This window comes from Salvia hispanica, chromosome 4, assembly GCF_023119035.1.
Source record: "Salvia hispanica cultivar TCC Black 2014 chromosome 4, UniMelb_Shisp_WGS_1.0, whole genome shotgun sequence".
Taxonomy (NCBI): domain Eukaryota; kingdom Viridiplantae; phylum Streptophyta; class Magnoliopsida; order Lamiales; family Lamiaceae; genus Salvia; species Salvia hispanica.
The window spans coordinates 587,261-605,369 of record NC_062968.1 but is presented as its reverse complement, the minus strand read 5'-3'; the positions used below and the strand labels follow the sequence as shown (position 1 = coordinate 605,369).

At 31.9% G+C, this 18,109-nt stretch overlaps 2 long non-coding RNA genes and 2 other non-coding genes across 4 annotated transcripts; 1 reads left to right on the top strand and 3 right to left on the bottom strand.

Moving 5' to 3' along the window:
• Positions 1-83: 83 nt before the first annotated feature.
• On the bottom strand, positions 84-2,474 carry LOC125217937. The gene is made up of 2 exons (XR_007175841.1): positions 1,499-2,474; positions 84-440 (listed from the first exon to the last, which is right to left on the bottom strand). It is a non-coding gene; the product is annotated as an uncharacterized LOC125217937 (long non-coding RNA).
• On the bottom strand, positions 1,894-1,984 carry LOC125185797. The gene has a single exon (XR_007170294.1). It is a non-coding gene; the product is annotated as a small nucleolar RNA snoR8a (small nucleolar RNA).
• LOC125185796 lies at positions 2,202-2,292 on the bottom strand. Its single transcript, XR_007170293.1, has one exon. It is a non-coding gene; the product is annotated as a small nucleolar RNA snoR8a (small nucleolar RNA).
• A 797-nt stretch (positions 2,475-3,271) lies between the features above and the next one.
• LOC125217587 lies at positions 3,272-5,762 on the top strand. Its single transcript, XR_007175757.1, has 2 exons — positions 3,272-3,968; positions 4,639-5,762. It is a non-coding gene; the product is annotated as an uncharacterized LOC125217587 (long non-coding RNA).
• Positions 5,763-18,109: the final 12,347 nt, after the last annotated feature.

Below are 18,109 nucleotides of genomic sequence, written 5' to 3'. Positions count from 1 at the left end.
AGCATTCTAATAGGTATATTATGATACTGGAGAATGACATTAAGCAGTTGCTATTTAAAGAGAATAGAAGACTAACAAAAGAATAAGATAAAATGATACTTCCATAAAATGACAAACATGATCCATTGTTTTTACAATAAACAAAGGCTCAAGACCTCATTCTTCCATCACTATAGTAAAATCTAAGCCAATGATATCTCTATATTCAGATGATAAAACACAAGAGAACAAATTCACTCTGAACCATCCCTAAAGAATCTATTCAACAAATCCATCACGTGCTCTAAAGACCTACATGAAAACAGAATAAACAAGCCAATGGCAAAGCTTCATCACAAAAAGTAAGCAATTCTCCAGCATATTCGGGAAAATATCAAAGCCCGGGTTCGAAGGTAACAGATCGAGTCCACTAAAACAGCAAAGAGAAGACATGAAAGTACCTGTCCACACAAATGTTGGGATAACAAGAAATATAAGCAATACAGATAAGGCAGCACATATTCTTCACAATGGCAAGCTTTTGAAAAGCCTGCGGCATCATCAAAGATCAATATACTTACAAAATGTGAGGTTATAACAAAAAGAAGGTTAAAGAGTGAAATTTAGGAATCAAAAGGACAAGAACCATTTTCTGGAATATGGAGGTGTGCGTAACCCAAATTTCTGGTATATTTTCAGTTAAATTCAGGCTTTAAAACACCACCAAACTCAATATGAGGAGAGGCCAAATATACAGCAAACAATGTGTCTACTTTGCTATATTTCAAATGTGACCAACTCCTTCAAAATCAGTTCCTTGATTTAAAATCAGTTATTAATCAAAAAGATTTTAGCAGCAAACTGCATAAACATTATAGTAACATAATTGTAAACAACAGCTAAGCAAATTCATATGGAACATCACCATCATTAAAACAGTACTATACCTAACAAAGTACCTAAACACAGGAGAAGCATTGAAACAGCTCAATTTAAGTCGATGTTAATGTGTATATTACTCATCATTTTCAACCAATTCATGATGCATTAATGTTAAAAACAGAAGGTGATCTTAGTGGACTTTTCTAAATCATCAAAACTCATGAAAGATACTAATGTTACACAAATATTGAAATTAGTACTGACAATTAATTATGACAGACTGCATACGTTTGAATATCCAACTTTGTTATGATAAAACTGTATCAATTTAGCCAAGCAAAACAAATTTAAGAAAACTGGCAAACAATGTGTCTACTTTGCTACATTACAAATGCGACCAACACCTACAATGTGTCTACTATGCTATACAGCTAACATAAGTGACCAACTCCTACAAAGTACATTGATTAAGAAGAGTTAAAAAGAGAGAGTTTCTTGATTTAAAAACAGTTATTAATCAAACAGATTTTAGCAGCAAACTGCATAAATATTATAGTAATATAATTGCAAACAAGAACTAAGCAAATTCACATGGAACAGCACAATCATTAAAACAGTACAATACCTAACAAAGTACCTAAACACAGGAGAAGCATTGAAGCAGCTCAACTTTAGTGGACTTTTCAATCAATTCTTGGTACATTAATGTTAAAAACAGAAGGTGATCTTAGTGGACTTTTCTAAATCATAAAAACTAAAAATATTGAAATTAGTATTGACAATTAATTATGACAGATTCCATATATTTGAATATCTCCAGTCTATACAAATTTAAGAACAGCGGCAATTTGTGATTTGCAATCCTGCACAGATCAGCACAGAAATGTTGAGCTAAAAAATGAAACTTTGACAGTAATTTTTCAGATATATTGTGATTTCATCAATTGAGCAACCGTGCCCTACAATCTTGAACCAAAAACAATAATAAAAATCAAATAAAATAATGAATCGAACAAATGAAAATTAGAGGTGGAAGCTCATATTCTATGGGTGTAAAATGAGTCTGTCAAGCTGCAGAAACAGCATTCAGTACGAGGAATTATTTTACAATCATCGCAAGCACACTCTAATCGCCACCAATTAAGATCTGGGAATCAACAAAAATTTAAGCAATTAACAGCGAAATCGCATTGCCAATTTGTGATTTCATCAATTGAGAACCGTGCCCTACCAAATTCACCGATGAAGATAACATTTTGAACGCACAGATCCAAAAACAATAACAAAATCAAAAAATCGAATAACAATAAAAGCAAACCAGCAGCTGGAAAATAGAGATGGGAGCTCATATTCTATGGGTGTAAAATGAGTCTGTCAAGCTGCGGAAACAGCATTCAGTACGAGGAATTATTTTACAATCATCGCAACCACATTCTAATTCCCAGCCGTTTCGATTTCGAATTCAACAAAAATTGGAAAATTAAGAAAGAATTCACACTGAAAACATAAATAAACAACTCAATCCGGAGATGGGAGATGAACTCTGCCGATGAGTGATACTGAAGAAGCGGCGGTGTGGCGTTTAAATAAAGGATTAAAAAATATTTTTCGAAACCCTAGCTGCTCTTCATCGCCTCCATATCTCGCAAATCTCGCCCAAATTTGAGAGGGAGAAATTCTGTTTTGGGCTTTATTGTTAGCCCATTAACGTTATATCTTTTGGTAAAAGCCCAATTATGTGAGCATAATCGACGGCCCAATAAATTTTTGGGTTCGTTAATTTTAAGCTTAAATTTAATGTTGATTATATTTTGCGATTAATTTTTATATTCCCTCCGTCTAAAAAAAAGAGCACATTTACCATTTTTGGGCATATACAAAATATAGAACACATTCATCTATCAAAAGTTTTCAACAAATAATAATCTTATAACACTACTTCTCACCTATTTTTTCTCCTTCTCTCTTACTCTCTCCGTCCCACAAAGATTGTCTCACTTTGACCAGACGCGAGTCTTAAGAAATACTATAATGAAAAGTGAGTTGAAAAAGTTAGTGGAATATGTGTCCTACTTTTATATACTAGTTTTATAATAAAATGTGAGGAGAAATGAGTTAGTGGAATATGGGGTTCACTTTCAACAATGGTAAAAGTGAAATGGGATAAATTTTATGGGACGGACGAAAATGAAAAATGGGACAATCTTTATGGAGCGAAGGGAGTACTTTTTTCCCTTGTCTCTTACTTTACCAATTCTACATTAAAACCCGTGTCATACACCAATTGCTCTATTTTTTTTTTGGACGGAGGAGTATTAAATTGACTAATCTTATTTAAAAAATTGTTAAGAAACACACATTAATAATCAAAACTACACTTAAAAGAATTCGAAAAATCTATTCGTTTCTCTACTTTTTGCTAATCCACAAAGATTCGTATTTGTTTGATTATAGGTTGTTGATAGCGGTTTAGAGTTCAATTTGTTTATTTATTTTGTGATATGGATCTCTTCGAATTCTTGTTTTCATCGACAGTGTGAGTTTGTGTCCTTGCAACACAATGGATTTGGCCGAGAGATAGAGCCGTTGGAGCTCGAGGGAGAGATCAAGAAAAGGAGCTCGGTTTGTTGAGCTGGAACTAGCCGTTGTGATCGGCAGTTATAACTGAATTTTGGAATAGAGTTTAGTTAGTTTTCTTCTTCTCCATTTCTTGTATATAGCTCGGTAATTTCAGTTGTAAAAGCAGAGTGAAACAATACACACAATTACACACACGATTAGGAGATTTCTACTTGAGCTTGTGATTAAGTCTTGAGTGGATGTATTGTGAGTGTGATTCTTGTTCTTGAGAGTGCATCATCAATAAAATTCCGGTCATCTTCTCCGTGGACGTAGGCATCCTTGCCAAACCACATTATTTCTTGCTTCGTGCTTTATTTTTCTTTTCGATTTTTTCTTGTGAGATCGGCGGTGCAACCCAACAGACAGCTACATTGGTCACATCCCGCGTCAAGGATTCTGAAGCTTATGAGGCAGTTGCATCGAACACTAGTGGTTCCACACCCAAGGATTTGTTCGAGGATCTAACAGAAGAATTGGAGAAAAAGGTGCTTAGACCTATTTTTGCCAGGCCTAATTCAGCATATATTGCTTGTGTAAACACTTTATATACTTCTTCCTCTTACCATTGTTTAACTACTTGTTTTCCTTACATAGGTTTCACAATCATTTTTCGCCATTGATAGATAAACTTGTCTATGATAGGGTCCTTGATTCAGCAGATATTGCCGAAGATCATCTCCAACATATCTTTTATTTTAGTTAGTTATCTTTAGATATTTTCCATATCCTTTTGTAGTCTTTTATTTTAATTATCTTTCTTGATTAACAAAGATTGTGTTAGGGTTTAGAATTCTATAATCGTATTTTCATTCATTGAGAAATAAAGTTAATTACTTGTTTTTAGCACCTCAACTAGGGTTTATCTTGTTCTTCTAATTGTTCGTTCAAATCGTGGTGCTCAGGCTCGATAGGTCAAGGACCTATCAGTCTATCTACTTGTTTTTGCTATAGAATGTGAGATCTGAATTGTTAATCACCCTTGTAGTAAATTTTAACTGAATTAGCCAATGCCTCCATTCCATGTTTGTGTATGACTACGGGTCTGCTTGTCGTTCGATTCTCCTCAAGTTCAGTTTCAAAGTTCGATTTGATATTTTTCTCCATGTGCGGCTGTGCCAAGTTTGAGATTTCTAATTTGTCCATGTGAAATTGCAGCTAGTATCCGAAGATCTTATTGATCGAGCTAAAGAGAAAGAAGAGAAAGAGGTTAAGAAACGTAAACGTCTCGCCAAAAGATTTAACTGATAAATTGAGCAGCACAAAAGTACGTTGGATGTACTTGAGGGTGGAAGGATGTGTTTGATAGTTTAGCTTAATCTCACATTTTGTTTACTTCATCTCCGGAATTAAACGTGTTATCCACGGGGGAGGAATGCAAGCCACTAATCGAGGAAAGCTCAGAGTACCGGTGAACTTCTCTTGATTGGTTACGATTTTGTCATGTGTTTTCTAGGTCCATTGGAGAAGAAGACTTCTGCAGAGAAGTATTTGATGAATATGTCTCTCGTTTACAAGAGAAAGCGAAGGAAAAGGAGCGAAAGCGAGAGGAAGAAAAGGTAACGAAAATCGTCTAACTAGAACATTGTCTGGAATTTCCAATTAATTAATCGATAGCTTTGATGGATTTCCAATACATGTATGTGCTTCTTTGTTAGACCATGCAATTTGAGATGAAAATCAACTCCGAATGATGTAATGTTCGCGGTTTTACATCTTTTTCTTGTCGAGACGGGGATTGAGATCTATACCTTTCGTCTCAGTCTTACAAAGGGAGATCGTTGTTTTACTACGACGTTTTTGAGTTGGGGATAGGGGGTTTGTATATTTGAATTAGCGCTTTGGTTATGAAGATATACTCCCTCCGTTCCATAGTAATAGAGTCATTTTGTCATTTTGGTACGTTCCATAGTAATAGAGTCATTTCCCTTTATAAGTCAACGCATTTTTCGACGCCTACTTTACTCTCTTTTACTTTTTTCTCTCTTCATCTCTCTACCTTTTTCATTTTCCACTTTATTCTCCATTTACTTAACTCACCTAACACAAAATTTCTTAATCTCCGTGCCAAAAAAGAAACGTCTTTATTACTATGGGACAGAGGGAGTACCATTTATAGGTTGATTAGGCATAGGGATATAGTTATGTTTTGTTTTTTGTTTTTCTCTTCTTTTATTGATTTTGATGTCGAATTTTCTTCTTTGTTGTGAAAATGGATGTATACTGTGGCTGGGGCTGAAGTATGTGTTACTTTATTAAATTTCTTTTTGTATTTTGTGTAATACTTATCTTGTATTTCTTCATTTGGATTATTTCTTCGTATTAACTTAATATGGAATGGTTATTATATCGTCTATTTGCTTACACTTCTGTAATTAAAATGCTATTTTTTTTTATATTTGGATATTGGTGCTAATAAACTTTTCAAAAATTTATGTTTTTCCACGAACTTTAAACTCTACACATGATGTCATATCACGAACTTAATAGTAGTATTAAACTTTCTAGACGTTTGTCCTTTTGCTTCATCTTTTATTTCTTTTATTATGTTTGGTCACAACTTTAAACTTTCATTATTTGATGGGGACTGCGTATCCATTTCCCATTGATGCCAAAATCTTTTCTTTTTCATGTAGTCCTATTTATAAATTCAACATTTCTAATGTCTATAGTTACATGCAATTATTATTGCACACCAAGTCAATCTCTCTAGTTAGTGAAAAATTGTACTATTCGATTTTGAGCTCTTGTGAGATCACTCGTCTCTGACAGATAAGATTGACAAGTAATGTCAGGATGCGTGCTGCTCATTTGCTTATATTTTTCTGTATTCAATTGTTGCTTTTCTACTGTAGTGGATGGTTTTAGATTATGTGTTTGTCTTCATTTATTTGTTGAATTTTTGTCAATGTTTCTGTTCTAAATTGCTAGTCCGTTGCTCGTCATTCCATGGCTCGAACGTTTGTATTGCATCGAGAAAAACACTAACAAAGTGTAAAAGTTGATTTTGAAATGATGATACATAACTTTAGATCTTTGAATAAAGTGAATCAGATACCATAGAAAAAAAATATTGCATGCATGCATGCATAGGATATTTTTATCATCCAATAACCTTCTTCTTTTGACCCTAATAATTTGGAAGAAAGTTTTGCTGTAATTATGATGTCTAAACTACATTTCAATCAATGGAAAAGTTGGTGGAGCCATTTATTGATTTACGGAGGATAAATTTATTAAGGAATTATATAACAAAATATTTCAAATTGCTAAATTTATAATGACACCAACCTCTAATCTAGATGTCAAATTTAAAAGATAATACAACAATTGTTCAATCTAAAATCATAATCAAAACAACAAAGCAGAAGCAAACAAGCAACACACATAAGAGCGTTCTACGACAATTCTTATCCATCAAAGAGTAGCGATCTCACCGTATCTTTAAGCAGAACAAGAAGTTCTAATATGAAACGCAAAAAACAAGTACTAGACGTCGTTTACCTATACATAAAAGCGGACCAAACATGTATAATTGGATGCCGCCTACCAATCATAAAAACAATCTACTACAAAATTATAGATAATCAAAGAAACCCTACAAAGACAAACTGGATTCACAAATTTTGGATGCAAATAGTAAAAATATATAAACCTATAATTGACATGCACACATTTTCATATTGGTTAGAATGTTCTTCCTAAAATTAGATTACTTCTACCAACACGTAAGAGTACGTTTTTGTTCAAATACTTATCTTAAATTCCTTTATTTACCCTTTTCATTTTCATACACGTTCCATTCAACATTCATATAAAGATTATAATAGTGATTCTCTCAAAAGTTGATAAAGATATGTGGATAATATTCAGCCACTATGGTGATTTTTATTATTCGTGCTAGTGAAGTTGAGATTTTACTATTCTTTGAAGTGACAAATGCTTAATTGTTTCGAACCTTTTATTGATTTTGGTGGTACACTTTATTTTAATTGACTAGGTGTCAAATTATTAGCTTTATGAATAATCAAATGTTCTAATATTTGCGGCTTTAATTTGATAATTGTTTCACATCGAAAAATATAAAGATAAAAATGATCAACAGTGTAGATACAATTATTCTATCCATTTTGTCCAGAGATTGATGTCTCTTTAATCTCTATATTAGTCCTTTGGGAAAATGTGCATACAATATAGTAATTGTTATTTTAGGTTAGAATTATGTCTTTGGAATTACAAAAAATTTATTCGTTAATTGAGATTAAGATGAAAAAACCTTTATCCAATATTCTAGAAACTACCCTTTTATTTTTGTTTACGGTAGAAACATTTGTTTTTGTTTTTATTCATACGTTGATTTCTTATTGTTTATATTGATTTTTTTTTTGTATTGTTTTCTCGGTGCCCGCAATTTTTGAATCGATATTTTTATTTAATCATAAAAAGAACTTCGAAAATAAAAAAGATTTCGGATGGGACACTCAATAGTGGCACAAATTATGTTATATATACATTAGAGAGAGAATTTCACATCATGGCCTCAAACTAATCTTTAACTGCCTAACTATAAAAACACTATAAAATAAAAATAAAAATAAAAATAAAAACACTAAGCCTCAAATTTTACATTATCACACATCAAAAAGTGGTTAATTAATTGATTAAAAAACTCAAAACCACATATAATGCATGCATGAGAAAGATAAATCCCTAAAAATGAGGAAAAGGAGTAATTAGGGATTAGTTTTGAGCCGTAATTTGTTGTAATTAACGTTAATATTATTGTAGCATCATAGTTGGTGCTATGATTTCTTGTAAACCGGCGAGTCTATGCTGAAGATAAACCGATTCGGATAATAACCGGTTCGATTCCCGTTGGACCAAGTGGCATTGGTTAGCGAGCGCAGAGAGCCGGTTTTCAAGTTCCCGGTTCTCAAGTCTAAGCCGGTCCGCCTCGTTCGCGAGGTCCTCTTGGTGTTTCTTCTTTCGCCACCGCGACCGCCGGGCCGACTCCCGGTTCGAGATCATCCGCCTCCGCTTCCGCTCCTCGGTGGAGTAAACCGGCCGGCTCGTCTCCGAGCCGGAAGTTGGCCGGGTCATAGGTTGGGAGTCGAGTAGGGATAAGAGCTCGTGGATTTCGGAAGGAGAAATAATGGTTTCTTCGAGAATCGGGAGTTGGTAAAAAACCTGGTTTTCGACAGCTGTCATGGTTTTCGATATTATATATATAATTTTTTTAGAGTGTCGAAGTGTGGCAAGAAGGGGAAAAGGGAAGAAGTGAAGAGTAGGAGAGGGGTATTTATAGAGATTTCGGAGGGTGACAAATGTGACTAATAAATTTGAATTTTCAAAAAGTAGATAATTTTTACAATTGAAAAAGGGGAATAGTTAAAGGTGAAATCTTTATGAAAAGGGGTTAGGAAAAACGACCAAGATATTGACGGCCTTTTATAAATTATAAGGTGTAAAAAGTTGGATTTACATTTAAGGAATAATACATTGATATGTTAGTAAGTTGAGACACTAATAAAATATTGCTTATTAGATCAATTGATTAAATAATTAGACAACATATGTAATTTTATATTTTATATATACAGGCTGGTTTTTGAGTATTCGAGTGAGAAAAAAGATGGCTCATATCTAATAATATGAATACCATCACAACATAAATAAAAGGATATTAATATCATCGTGTTAGACATACCATTTATTCAACCTGCAACATAAAAATATTACAAAACTAGTGTTACAGAAGATGCTAGCATTATAATCAGATTTCATGGCTAAATAAAAGGAAATTGTCATGCTAATTTGTATTAAAATGACTAAAATATCGATTTAGGTTAAAATTAGTTCGATAACATTATATTGTCGCATGACATTATTTACATTCATTAGACTGTCGTACCTTACGATAGATCTTAGTTTTTAGTTCTTATTTAGGGTATGGTTTCTGTATTTTGTGTATTGTGTGTGTATGAGAGGTTGGAGGGTCAGAGTCGACTTTATTAAGGTGGGGGCTTTGTGTATGAGAGAATTAGCTTAATCACTAAGATTCAATTGACAAATGAAATTAACAAATTGTGCAAACCCACCCTAGTCATGTGGCCTACGACTCTCTCATTTTATTTTATTTCTCTTTCTCAAAACAGCCATGTGGAGGAACTACTATTGCCATTGCTTTTATTTTTGTCACCTCATGTTCTAACAAAATTTGAGAATGCACACTTGTTCCTACAACTTTTAAGGATTTATTCAAATTAATTTTATAATTACTTTGGTGTTATACGGAACCAAACGCTTGAAGCCACAAGAACATGAGTGGTGTGTCATGAAGAATATCGATGAAACTGGCTACAAGAGAAAATCAACTAAACCGGGACATAAAATTAAAGACCTAATCTAGCAAAATCAACAAAAGTCGAGGGGCACCGGCAAAGAAAGAAGACGAAAACTTCATAGACGAAGACAAATCAATTTCATCCAAACAAAAAAGAAAGGTCACAGAGAACTCAAGAGAAGCACATGACATGTGGGAGTCACCTTTCAGTCGGATAGAAAATAAAAGGCATACTCAATCGCTTCCACCTGAAATAGGTTGTCCGTCCAATTTCTGATGTCGCTTATGTTATCAAGGATTTGATTTGGTACGAAGGGAAACTCTGGCCAACCACAAATTCTCAATATACTAGTTAAAGAGAAAACGTTTTACAAACTAAGTTATCGATAATATTGTGGATTAAGATCTTGATACTAATTCGAACATGACTCTACACAAATGAGGGACCGGAGGGTTGAATAATAATCATAAGTTAATTTGAGATTACTAGCTAGTAATATGATCAATTATATATATAATTAACAAGTTTAATTATTATCATCATACACTCCACTCCACCACAAATAGAATATATAGTAAAGTAGAATAGTTAAGTGAACGACAAAGGCATGTTGATAATAAAACAAAATTTAAAGTAACGAGGCATTTATTTTTCTTTTTATTTTGATGTGATTATCTAATTTGAAATGCCCCAAACAAAATTCCTCAACTAACCAAAATTCTATGTTTTTGGACTATTATCCTAGATCCCTATTTCTTGTTTTTTCCCCTTAATTAATTGTTAAAGTGTGTATTTTGTGAAAGAACATATTCTTTGTCAGGTTTCCAGTTATTATATTACAAATAGATTAAAGATCGGCAGTTAGTTTCTGTTGGTTATCGTTCAACTAAATCTAATTACTAGTATGAATATATAAAATATTAGATTATATATATTTAACTAAGACAAAGTGGAGAGTAACATGCATACACTCGATCTATTGTCTTAGTCTAGTATATGGTACTAATTTTTATTACAAAGTTATGTCGGTGGACTAAAGAAAATAAATTCAAAACTATTACTAATATATAAAGGTACACCATTGAAACTTGAAAGGGGTTTTAATTTATGCAAAATAGATGTAAATATAGAAACGCGGAACAATATCATGCGTATGACATTTTTAGGTCATTGTTAGTTTATTTGTAGGTCATTCTAATAAAGGATGACCTAAACACTCAAATCATATAATATGATCTAAAACTGCTTAATCATGATCTTTCGTATTTTTGATTAATTATTAATCATTAGATCATTAAATTCTAGGGTCAAGATTTGAGCTGTATTTCTGGATTTAGATGCATACTTGTTTTCATCATCTCATATATTTAATCAAGACAAAGTGGAGGGCAAAATGACTAATGATCTTGATTACATCTACACACAACACCACCCACCACAACCTTAATTTATTTTGACCTAAAGTTAGAGCAATTGATCTGTTAAATTAAATAAAATCCAATTACCCAAATATGATTGATTTGATTTTTCATATCTATTGCCATTTCATAACACAAGGATTATATATATGGGAGGGTGGTTGAATCAATAACCTCTCTCTCATAAATCGCTGTAGGAGGAGATACTTGAGAATGTTGCTGTGTTTTGAAATAAATGGCAATTATGATTATAAATTTATGTAAAAAAAAATTCGGTTATTTTGAAGTATATACTCAATTGTAGTAGTGTCCTAATTATAATCGGTTTAATAATTATATTGATTTTCAAAGATTGGGCTTTTAACTCAAGACCAACTCTCCTCTCATAAAATTTGTCAAACCCACAATTAGAAGAAAATAAGTTCATATCGATTTAATTTAATTTGATGGATTATATTAGATAATAGTGAATCTTATGAATACTATTCAATTGTCACGTATGATTAATCTTAGCTTATAAGTCTTGGTCTTCCCTTATAATTAAATTATTCCCGGGCGAACTAACTTAGTCTTGCGAGAAATTAATTTTGAGCTACCGATTTTATCAAAATTTTGGAAAATCAAATTTAATTATCTAATCTCAATTATGGGAGGGTTAAATGTATTTTTTTCCTTTTATAATTATCTTGATGTTGCATTTATGATATTTTCCTGTCGACTATTTTCAAACCCCCTCCTTCCCCTCTATATATTTTAAGCCACTGAAAATTGGTTTATTCATCACTTCTCATATAGTAATACCCAAAACAAAAAAAAATGGAGTTTAAATTCATCAACTTTTTTGTAATTTGCACTCTCTTATTTTCATTGACGTGTGCCTCTCGCCCTAGTCCATCTATTATTGCAAATGTGAGTTTTAGATTTGATTAAAATTTTGTTTAAAGGATTGTTGTGAGTCTTACATTCGATTAAATTTTATAAAAGGATATAAAAATATTCCATAGTATTGTACTATTTTTGGTAGGTTCAGATCAGATATTCGATTTTCGGGTATTTTGCTCACCCTAAGCAATCTCTAACCATACACCAAATCTCATTTTTTGTGTAGAAAACTTCTCCAACCATAGTGCAAACCTTAACCTATTTTTGTGTTTTTCAATTGAACAACACTAAATATGGTGTAAATGGTTGGAGTAAAATTACTTTTTAGCGTGACATATATTCAAAAATGAGTTTGAATTTAGTGTAAATAATATACTATTAATATTGTTATCATTAATAAATATTTGTGTGTTTGTGTTTGTGTTTGTGTTTGTGTTTGTGTTTTAATAGGTAGGAGAGATTAAGATTTTGGGGGTTGAAGAAGTAAGTGGTGAAGGAGTATCAAATGAAGAGTTGAAGATGAGGACATTGGTTGTCGATCTTGATTACTCCCCCCCAAAAGAGTCACCAGGCCATCACCATTAGCCCTAAATGTTAGGGCAATCTCTCTATTCAATTTCCGATTACCTAATAAGTAATTGTTTTGATTTCTCATGTTTAGTGTCATTTCATAGTAAAAGGATTATATGACAAGTTTATTTTTCTTGCATTATGATTATCTTGGATTAATTCCGTTCTTATCAATTTTATGACTATTCCGTGCTTGAAGGTAAATTATTAACCACAAGTCCTATCCACATTCAAGACATAATAGAAAAAAATAATTTTTTTATAATTGTACGTATATAAATTCATGTGTTTTATATAAGAGCATTCACAATGTGCGGCTCTCTATCTCTTGCAATATGCATGGTCCTAGCCTTCAATATTTCATTCATTTATAATTAATGTAAATTTATACTGTAAAGTGGAAAAATAGTAAAATACATATTAAAAGCTTGAAATTATACATTATTGAACCTTGAAATTGTGACGCTCCGAGATTTTCAGGGCCATCTTTCGAGAAAAATCGGATTTAGTAAATGGATTAACTCGTGTTGTTAATTTATTCTCGACATGTACGACTCCTTCGCATGAATTCAACCTTGAGTGATGAATTAATATTACAAAGCCCAATACTTGATACTCCTTCCGTCCCGCTTTAAGAGTCCCGGTTGATCAATTTTGGGCGTCCCGCTTTAGGAGTTCCGGTTGAGATAAATTAATAAAAATGCCTGCAAAGTTTTAAAAGTGGGTCCCAACATTCACTACAACTAATAAAAAAGTGTTAAAAGTGGGTCCCAACATCTACTACAATATTTATTTATTACACACTCAAAAACTTTTTTCTTAAAACATGTGTCCGACTCAACCAGGACTCCAAAAGCGCGACGGAGGGAGTATATTCCAAGAAACTCCAAGAGAGCATCCCTACAACCTGCCAAAAAAAAAAAGGCAATGCCAAAAGGAAATGTAGTGATGAGCAAATCAAATTTAGGGATTTTAGTGTGAGAATGAAAATGTGAAAATGGGGAAGGGATTTTCGATAAATGAGAGTGAGAGAGGTATAAGCAGGCTACTCTCATTTTATTTTGTTGGGCCAAGAGAATTCAATTATTTTGGGCCATAATTTGTATTTAATCACATCCATTGGGCTGGTGATGTTGGGCCGAATTTGGCTGTGATTGAGTACTATCTTGGGCTAAAATTAAATATGTGATCGAGTTAAAAGCCATGAATGCGCGGTTGTTTACTAAGTTTCGAAGATGGAAAGTATTAAAGTTAGGGACGCGAAAAGCCGACCGGCGTCGCCCACGACGCTTCGGAGTCTTGATTTTTCCCTATAATGAAATTAATATCGAATGGACTTATTCAATCTCACGATAAATTAATTTTTGAGCAACCAATTTGATCCAAATTTGAAAAAAAAAATCTAACCCATCTCTGGTTATTATGAGAGGGTTAAATGTATATTTCTATTCAAATTTTGAAAACATAACGTTTACTTCAGAAAGGGGAAAACAGCGTTAATACTAATGAGTAATATTCTATGATTAGCTTGATTTTGCTTTTATGAAATTTACCTTCGAATATTTTCGGCAATTTCAAACCCCTTTTCCCCTCTATAAATTAAGCTTTATGAAAATTGTTTTATTCATCACTTTTCATATTACTATTCCACAAAATGGAGTATAAATGCATCAATTTTTTTGTGATTTGCGTTCTTCTATTTTCATTGACGTGTGCCTCTCGCCCTCATCCATCTATTGCTAATGTGAGATGTTGAAATTAACTAAACCTAATTTACGAATAATGCTTATGCATAATTTGGTACATTTGTGGTATAACTAATAATGTCAATGCATACTTGTTCACATTTAATGTCGTAAACTGCTAGCAGTTTAGGATTTTGAGTTGTTTACTTTTGCGCGTTATTTCTTATTATTTGTGTCTGTTCGATCATCCGTGTGTGTTGTGATTGTCTTCTGGAACATCTCATTCAACTTGAATTGATGTGAGACCGCTTATCTATGGCGTTTTGGGTTCAGTTGTTTATTTTTGTTGGTATTCTATTTCTTGTTATTTGTGGGCATTACTCATTCTCTGTGTTTTATGATTGTTGTTTACAATATCTCCTTCGACCTTGAGTTGATAAGAAACCACTCTATGGTGTAACTTGTAAGAGGCTGGCGAATAATATCATCATATGTATTGCTGACCTTTTACTTTTGTTCTCATGTGTTCGTTCGCTGCATTTCTTTTGTTGTGGTTGTAGATAAAACATTTGTTTTTGTCGTTACGTTATTTTTCCATTTTTCGTTTTTGTGCTCTATACTTCTTTACCAATAGTACTATGTTGCTCACCATTTTCAGCTCATGTTCATCCCAATTTCTTTGTTGTTAATTAATGTATGTGTGTGTATGTTTTTCAATTAGGATGGAGAAGTTGAAAATTTGGGGATTGAAGAAGTAAGTTGTGAAGGAGTGTCAAATGAAGAGTGTTTGAAGATGAGGACTCTGGCTGCCGATCTTGATTACATCTACACACAACACCACTCACCACAACCTTAACTTATTTTGCCCTAAAGTTAGAGCAATTTATCTATTCTATTAAATAAAAATCCAATTACCCAAATATGATTGATTTGTTTTCTCATATTTAGTATCGTTTCCTAACAAAAGGATTATATGAGAGGTAGCTTAAAAGTTACTATCCTGTGTCTATTTGATGTTGAAAGTTATGATTATAAATTAATATAAAAAAATGGGTACCTCAAACTTATGGTCATAAAGAATTCAGATACATCCATTGGTTTTCACGTTTTTCTTCACAGCTAAGTGAGAGTTTGACAACCTTCAACGGCTATAGTAAAGTTCTTTTTCCACGTATCTTCAATCAAATCATACTTTTTTTTCAATTCAAATCTTTTTATCTTTTTTAAATATTCTAATATGGATTAGAGGCATGTTAGGGTGCCACCACCCCTTAAAATAACACCATACCACCATTCCTAGCCGATCATTTGTACACGTGGACGAATAATAAGCTGCCACGTGGCCAAAAAAAAAAAATCTGAAAAAGACAGCCAGCAATTTGTTAGTCTTTTATCCAGCAAACTAACACACTATACAACAATCTATAGATTGCTGTGTAGTGTTTGTAATATTGTTGTGTAACGTTTATAATATTGCTGTATAAGTGGTGTCACGGTGTCACTTTAAGAGGGATTGTCCTTGTAACACAAACCTACATACTCATCTTCAAATCTTGTGCTTCACTTTTTTGTTTATTCAAATCTTTTTATCTTTTTTAAAATATTCGAATGCGGATTCCAAAATTGAAGAAACCCATCTAATGAATGCATAGATTTTTATTTTTCTGTTCAATTAAATCTTATGCATTTTTAAATTTTTCATCTTTTGTTTTTATAAATATTCTAATACATTTGACACCTACAGAATTCACATATATATTTATTTATTCTGTTGTTTCAAATATTTTTTACATTTTCGTCATTTTAGCTTTGAAAAAAAAATATTCTAATGCATTTGAAATCTGTACAATTCTAATTTACTTTTTCTGTTTTTTCAAATTTTTTAAAGCACTATTTATGTCATCATCATTTTAATTAGGCTCTTTAAAAATATTTTACTATATTTTAATATCATTTCGTGATAATATATAATTAATTTTGATCTTTCCAATTCCCTTCTAATGCACATGTGTATAATGTTTTTAATAACAAAAATAAAATCATATATTATGATTGAGAAAACAAATTAAAGTAAACAACAAATCTCTATGATTATTGATCGTGCCCCAATATGGAAAATCCTGAATCCACCAAGATAAGAGTGAATCTTAATTACACATACTATTCAATTTGATTGACTATTACTGATACTTAACTTAATTTCAAGACAATAATGTCATATATGATTAATTTCAAACCCCCTTTCCCCCTCTATAAATGTATCCTATGAAAATGGTTTATTCATCACTTCTCACATAAAACCAAGAACAAAATAATGGAGTTTAAATTCATCAACTTTTTTTGTGATTTGCACTCTTTTATTTTCATTGACGTGTGCCTCTCGCCCTAATCCATCTAGTATTGCAAATGTGAGTATAAGATTTGATTAAAAGGATATCAAAATATTCCATATTATTTTGGTAGGTTCAGGTCGGATATTCGATTTTCATGTATTTTTCTCACTTCGGCTCTTAGTGTACCATCAATATTGTTATTATTAATATTTATGTGTGTTTGTGTTTTAATAGTAAGAATTTGGGGGTTGAAGAAGTAATGAGTTGTGAAAGAGTGTCACATGAAGAATGTTTGAAGATGAGGAATTTGGCTGCCGATCTTGACTACGATTACCCAAGACCCAACCATCCACCTGCCCAGATAGATCATCATAAGTAGCCATAATTAAAAGTTAGGGCTTTCTCTCTTCAATTAAATAAAATACAATAACCTAAATAAAACTGTTTTGATTTCTCATGCTTACTGTCATATCATAGGCCATAGCAAAAAGGTTATACTCCCTCTTTCCCTAAAAATAAATATGTAATACTCAGTCTTTAAAAAATTGTTAAACTTATAAATGAAATGAGTTTTTTAATGTACAATTGGTAAAGTAAGAGAGATGGGAAAAAATAAGAGAGAAGGAAAAAAGACAGTGGAATGAGTGTTGTCCACAATATAAATGATTTGTACGATTATTATTTGTTGAAAAACTTTCCATATTTAGACTTTGTCTAATTTTGAAAGACGGCAAAAATGGTAAAACCCGTCTATTTTTTTAGGACAAATGAAGTATAATTATTGAGCATATTTTACATATTTTTGAGGATGGATGGAATACATATTTTTTCCTAACTACTTATCATTTTTAAATTTTACATATAACATTTTAATGATAAAGATAAGAGTAAAATAAAGAGAAATGAATAATCAGTGTAACTTTCAAATATTTAATCAAAAACATAAATACATTTAAAAAATGGTTTATTTTAATTACTTTCGAACGTTTTTAAAAAGCAATTTAATTTTAAATTAAATAATGAAAATTAATAATTCACTCATTTTGGGTCAACCTCTTTGGGATAGGGTTATTCAATTTACGGTCATTGAGTGAAGATTTTGTTCTAGTTATAAAGTTATGTCATTCACTTGTAAAACGATCCTTATAAATCATTATCTCTTTATCATAGTTTCAAGCCTTTAATTTTGTATTCAATTTTTATTTCTTTTATTTTCTCATTCCTTATTTTGAAAAAAACACTCACAAATTTTCCTCTCTTCTCATTTTTTGCTGCAATGAGTATCAACCTTTAATTTTGTATTCATTTCTAATTCCTTTTATCTATTATTTATATTATATTCATTTCTAATTAGATTTACTTACCATATTCACTAAATTTCAAAATTACATAATTAA